The 6,240-nt window shown below is 57.5% G+C and overlaps 1 long non-coding RNA gene across 2 annotated transcripts in view; it reads left to right on the top strand.

Moving 5' to 3' along the window:
• Positions 1–3,107: 3,107 nt before the first annotated feature.
• Positions 3,108–6,240, top strand: part of LOC121113423 — a 41,128-nt gene continuing 37,995 nt past the window's right edge. For both annotated transcript variants that reach the window (XR_006940021.1, XR_005861929.2), the window contains exons 1-2: positions 3,108–3,747; positions 6,001–6,115. This is a non-coding gene — a long non-coding RNA (uncharacterized LOC121113423). The remainder of the gene's footprint in view (positions 3,748–6,000; positions 6,116–6,240) is intronic.

Consider the following 6,240-nt stretch of genomic DNA (forward strand, 5'->3'; position numbering starts at 1 on the left):
GCTGAGTTATGAGATTCTGAAACAGTCTTCCAAGGGGAATAGTAGGACCAGGACAGCAAGTGCTTTTTAAATGGATCCTGATCATTCTGTGCAGTGGGCATCATGCTTGAGAGATCCAGGGTTTAGCATCTTGGGCCAATGTTTCTAAGTAACATCCAGAACTTCACCAAGATGGGACACCTTGGTGATGTTCTGGGAAAGAGAAGTAGGCAGCCACAATGTGTACCAAATTATGCCACACACGTTTTGTGTTTTAGTCTCCTCTGCTGAGAGAACCCCTTCAGCTCCCCGATTCTCCCTCTAACCTAGCACCTGAGACCCCCAGCATTTCCAGGTAACCCTTACCCGCTCCCACGTGACACCGTAGGGCTAAAGACAAAGCGGCTTGAGGCAGCGCTGCACCTGGAGCTGAGTGCTCGCGGTGCAGCCAGGCACCTGCCCTGCTTCCCGTTCCCGCTGCTGGAGATCTGCCTGCCTCCCACCGCCAGATCGGGCGCGGACGTAGGCGCGAGGAGGCCCCGTTCAGCCGGACCCTGCCCGGTCCGGCCCGGCCCGGCCTGGTGTGGCGGCGCACGGCCAGCAGGGGGCTCCGCCGCTCCGCTCCGCGCCGCGCCGTGCGGTCGGGCTGAGGCCGCGGGGACCCTGCTCGGCCCGGCTCCGGGAGCACGGCCGGCGCGGCCCGACGGCCCCCCTCCCCGAGGCGAGCGTTCTGCCGCAGATCCGCGAGGTCGGTCCGATTGCACCCGGAGCACTTGCACCCCGCCCCTGCCCCCGGCCGCGCCGGGCCGGGAGGAGCGAGGTCGCCGTGACCCCGGGGCGATGCGGGCAGGGCGAGGCGGCGGCGGTGACGGAGAGACAAAAGGCCGCCGCCTGTCGGGCTCTGCGGCAGCTCGGGGCCGCTCTATCCCCGGGCAGGCTGCGGCAGGGCCGGGATCTGTCCGCGGCGGTCCTAGTGGCAGCCCGTCGGGTTCGGAGCCACAGTGGCGGCCCTGGGTGCCCAGAGCGGAGGGGCGCGGGCGGAGCGGCCGCGGTTCCGCCTGTGGGGGCTGCAAAGCCCATGTGAGCGGTGTTACCCCGGGTAGCAAGCAGAGTGAGGGGAAGAAAGGGAGTCGTTGAACATCTCTGTTCACTTACTGGGGGAAGAAGAGGGAGCTGTGATTTTTGTTGTTGTTGTTTGTTTATTTTGGATCTGAAACTCCTGAATTCTAAGCAACAATAATTAGATCGTGTAAACGTTGTTTGTTTGTGGCTTTTTTTTTTTTTTTTTTCCTACGGTAGAGCATTTTGTGCATCACTGTGTAAGGGATGACAAACCGTTCTGGGTAGTAGCATTGCTGAAAGTTGCCTCTGTCCCCTTTGGGCAGGTGGGGGTCTGCTGCAGAGTGCCCCTTCACAGCCTTGGCCCCTGGCTTCCTCAGAGTTGGAGGGACAAACTGTTCAGCTGCATCTGGTGGGAAAGTTGCCTGCCTGGAGGTGGTAGGGCGTGGTCCCTGGTGCTGGCACCAGCTCAGCCCTACTTGGTGCTCTGATCTTGCCTTGTTCCTAAGGTGAACCGGGGAAAGCTCAGGCCTTGAATGGGAAGCTTCCCATAGTCTTATGACTCCCTGATGGGGAGGAGAGCAAGAAAACAAGGTGTCTTCGGAGTGGCACCTTGCCTTTTCTGTCTTCATCTCTTCTGGCCGGGGTTGGAAAAGGGGCTGCAGGGCGGCCGAGCAGCGCAACGTGCCACCCCGTGCCCCCGCTGGAGAAGCACATCCAAGCCTCGCGGGGAAGAATCGATCCCAAGAGAAGTCGGACCAGTTCTGGGAAGGGGGCCTGGGGCGCGGGGCCCGGCAGCCCCTTCCTGCCGCACGCAGCTCGGCGAGGACTTGACCTGCAGAGGGCAATAGTTGGACGCAAATGCTGACAAAAGGCAGCGAAGCTCCAGGCTCGGCCCCGTGGCCGGGACCCAAGAACACTGTGTAGGTAGGCAGCGGCACTTAATTAATGTATATTGAAACAAAAGAACTGGTAAATTGTTTGATTTGTCTTTAGGCTACGTTTTCAAGGCTAATCTAATTCATAACCGTTGGATTTATTCTAAAGAGATTAACACAAATTTCCAGGAGAGGCACGCGGTTAACTCCAGAATAACCCTAAACATTAATTGTTTACTACCACATTTACATCAGCTGTTTGGATTTGTATCAGCGCCTTTATCGCTCTCCACTAATCATCTGGGCGAGGTGGCAACGGACGAGAGCTTCCCCGACTTGCGGTTCTCGGCAGGACGCTGCCGAGCGGGACGCAGCAGCCCGGCGCCTCGCGCGTGCCCATTGTCTACGCCGCGGGGCCGGGCCGCCGCCGTGCAGCACCGGGCGGGCGGACAGCGCCTGGCACGGGGCTGGGGGCGGGGGCTTCGGCTAGGGGCGTCCCCCGGCAGCGCGTCCCCCCTCGGCAGGGGAGCTGTTAGGGAGCGGAAAGGCGCACCCCGACGGGCGTACTTTGTCTCCCTTTCTGCCTGTGCAGACACGACAGCCGTAGACGTCTGCGGCTCGTGTGCATATACTGCTTTAATAATTACATATACATCTCTATAACCTCATTATTCAGGAAAGACGCAAACGCGAGCAAATCGGAGTGTTGACAGCAGGGGTGATTGCAGGTCTGGATGCACACTCCGTCTCTTCCCAACTCGCCGCCCCCTTCTCTCCCCCCCCCCTCCCCTCCCCCCCAATCATATTTATCTGAGATTATGTCAAATTTCAGTGATCGGAAATGTCTTGCCCAAAAGCAATTCCCGCTGGAAAAAGTCAAAAGGGTTCCTGGCATTAAAAAGACCTTGCGTCATTCCTGATGAAATTAGCAGCGTCGCATGTTTAGGGACTGCTATGGATGCACTTTGGTCAAAGTGAAGAGGCAGGGATTTGGGGTTTAAGCCCCCGTCTGGTCAGTAGCCGTCTGCTTTCACTGGCTGCGAACCCCGGGACCAGCACTTGAAAGCATCTCAGACCCGCAGTCCATTTTTTACTTGTCTTTAAGTGCATGCGATGGGAATTGCTAACCTCGGCTAAGGAAATTTCATTTCCCCTATCCTGCTAAACGGTTCTGGTCGACATATGTTTGTTATCAGAGAGAAGTGCTATGAACACAGAGCCATTTTCTTAGCAGCTCTTTGACTCTGCGTTACCATAGTCCCACACGGCATTGGTCCTTTCCCGTTGGGAAGTCATGAATAAGAGACTATGAGGCTTGCACGTCAGATCTTCCTCAATTAATCCACCATTAGCATGTTTGGGATCCTCTACTGGATGGTTAACAGCAGCTTTGGTAACTGTATGCTGTCCATACCCAATTATGCTCTGCTAAAAATGAACTCTGCAGAACAACCTTCCTGAGCTGTCAGTGTCTCCCGTTTTCCTATTTTAACGCTTGTGTGTAGTGGCAGGCGACAGATGGTGTAGATCAGATCGATTTGATTGCATTAGACGATTTTTTTTCCCTCCTCTCCCCCCCGACTCCTTTTCTGGAAGCCCACATTCAGCTGAGAGGCGACCGCCGGGGACACGGGAAGCGAGAGCAGCCGCCGAGGTGCGAATGCAGCGAGCCGCGGCCGTGGAGGCGCCGGGTCCTGCCCGGGTGGATCCGTGCTAATCCGGCGCCGGGAGGGAGCAGCTTCTGCCTCCCGGAGCCCGTCCCCAGCGCACGTCAGATGACTCCCCGGTTTTACACACGGTTGGAGTTCTGCTCGAAACCTGGATTTAAAGGGTAAGCGCTTCACTAGAAGTGGATTTCTGGTGGTTACTCGGGTAGGTGGCGAATAAAGCAAGCTCCCGGCGATTTTAAAAAGAGCTGCCTTTAAGACAGGATTAATGTTTTCTTCCTTCCTTTATTCTTTCAATTTTTCTTTCTTTTTTTTTTCTTTTTTCACGCCCCCCCCACCCCACCCCTTACCATGCCCCCCCCCCCCCCCCCCCGAAAAAAAAAAATCAGGACCATTTCTCGCATGGGGAGACATCGCGGCTCTCTGTTGACGGATGGGATCGATATTCCCCCCTCTGAAATTCGCTTTGCGTGGCAAACCCGAGCTTCACTCCTGGCAGCTTAATTGTTTAATTCCCCCCATTCGCTCCCCTGCTTCCAGTCCCCCGCTCCCCGGGCACGGCAGGGGCGGTGGCGGTGCCCCCGGGGCCCTTCTCTCGGGCTCCGGGCTCTGGCGGCGGGGAGCGGGGCGGCCACGCCGATAAACATGGCTATCGGGAGCCGCCGAACAAAGGTATTTAACGCGCGGCGCGCCGCCACGGGCACTGCCCGCATGCGGCGGGGCGAGGTGGGCAGCGCGCCGGAGTGCCCCTCCGCGTGCTGAGCGTGCCCGGAGCGGGCGTGTCCGCGCGCCGGGGAGCGCTGGGCGGCGGCGGAACCCGGAGGGGCGAGGAGCTGTCCGGGCGGCGGGTGCTGAAGGCCCGCCGGCGGTGGGTGCGGCGCTGAGGAGGGGAGCGGGGAAGTTTCGGTGCCGTGTTCGCGGGGGGATGTTTACAGGAAAGGGAAGGGCGGCGTAGGATGGACAGAACTAGGGTAAGGCTGGAACCGCGCGGGGCTTCTTTTCCGCGAGGACCGTGTTCTTTATTATTTTTTTTTCTTTCAAAAAAAAAAAAAAAACCGTAAAGTTTGGATTTCTGCCTAATTCTTGATGCATATGTGGAGCGCCTCCAGATTTCGGAGAATACCAGTCTAGGTGGATCATTGTAGAGCGCTTTTGCCACGACTCGGTGTATTTTACTTTTTCAAACGGCTTTTGTTCAAGTTAAAGAAAACCCGCCGAATCGGTTCTTTTAGTTCTACCGCTAGGAATGGGGCCACAGCGTTCAGTTGCACAGCGGGGAAAATTGCAGTGTTTGTTATTTACTTTCTAGGTGCCATTTCAAACGTAACTTCAAAGCCTGCTATGTTGGAGAAATATAGGAAAGTGCGCCTAAAATGAGATTAAAATAGAGGAGAGGGAGCTGGATTTTTTGTTATTATTTATTTAAGGCATTTTGGCTATCAAGGTATTCTTGTTTCTCTTTGTTTTTTTCCTTTCTTTCAAATTCACGCAAACAAATGCTGTCCTCTCGTAGCTTTTCGGGGGGGACTATAGTGGTATTATGGCAAGGTAGCCAAGAGCTCGTGTTGAGGAAGGAACGGGGAGTACAAGGCTGCACCGGGTGGCAGTTCCATTCGGAACCCAAAGAGCAGCCGGGCGGTCGCGGGGCGCTGCGCGTTGAGAGCTGTGCGATGAGCTGTGCGCGCCGCGCGGTGCCTGGGGGGCGCGAGTCCCCCCGTTAGCGCGGCTCTGAGCGCGCACCGCCAGCTCCCGTCCCCCTCCCGTCACTCACGCCGGAGCCGTCCCTAGCGCAGGGAGCTGGGCTGAGATCAGACGGAGAAGTTCCTCACCACCAGGCGAAGCGTGCCGTGCCGTGACGTTGCAGAGATCCTTTCTATTTAGTTGGAGAACAATAAACGTTTATTATCGCCGCTGCAGATCACCAGACAAAGCTTCCCCCTCCCGCCTCCCCCAAGTACGAGCGCTGCTGCTGCGGGAGCGGCTCCGGGGGGCGGCAGAGCCGCGGGCGCGGTTCGGACTGAACTTCCCCCGTTCGGGTTTCTCTCCCGGTTCGTCCTTCGCAGGTGGGCGCGGGGGCGGCCCCGCTCGGGGCTGCGCGGGCACAGCGGGGCCGGGCCCGGGTCCGGAGCGCTCTCGGAGCGGTGCTGGCGGCGGTGGGAGGCCCGGGGAGCAGCGTCTCTGCCGAGCTCGGAGCCTCCGCTTTTTCTTTCTTTGATTTTTCTCTCTCTTCACCGCTTTGCTTTCCGCCCTGCCTGCTCTCGGCAGCCCACCGAGAGCCAAGACTTGTAAAATGTGTTTCCAAAGCCCAGATGAAAAGTCTCTCAGGCGTGGCTGCTGCTTTATCGGAGCTCTTCCAAGCCCACCTATGCAAACAGATTTGTAATATTTGTGTGCTTAACAGTGCGTCTCTTCTACAGGAATCTGTTGCCGTGTGTGACATCTCTTGCGAGCTCCCAGAGAGAACTGATGGAGCATACAGCTAGGGAATAGGATGCTGGAGAAGCTCAGGGGGAGACGCCAGGCAATCACCAGGTAAACTCAGCCTTACTTTGATTTATGTCCCCCCGCCCTGCCTGCAAGCCTTCGCCCCCAGCGAGGCGAGGAGCAAAGGGAGCTACGCGTGTGCTCACCGTCCGTCCTCTCCTTTGCCTCCGCAG

The sequence above is a fragment of the Gallus gallus genome, chromosome 8 (genome assembly GCF_016699485.2).
Source record: "Gallus gallus isolate bGalGal1 chromosome 8, bGalGal1.mat.broiler.GRCg7b, whole genome shotgun sequence".
NCBI classification, from domain to species: Eukaryota; Metazoa; Chordata; class Aves; order Galliformes; family Phasianidae; genus Gallus; species Gallus gallus.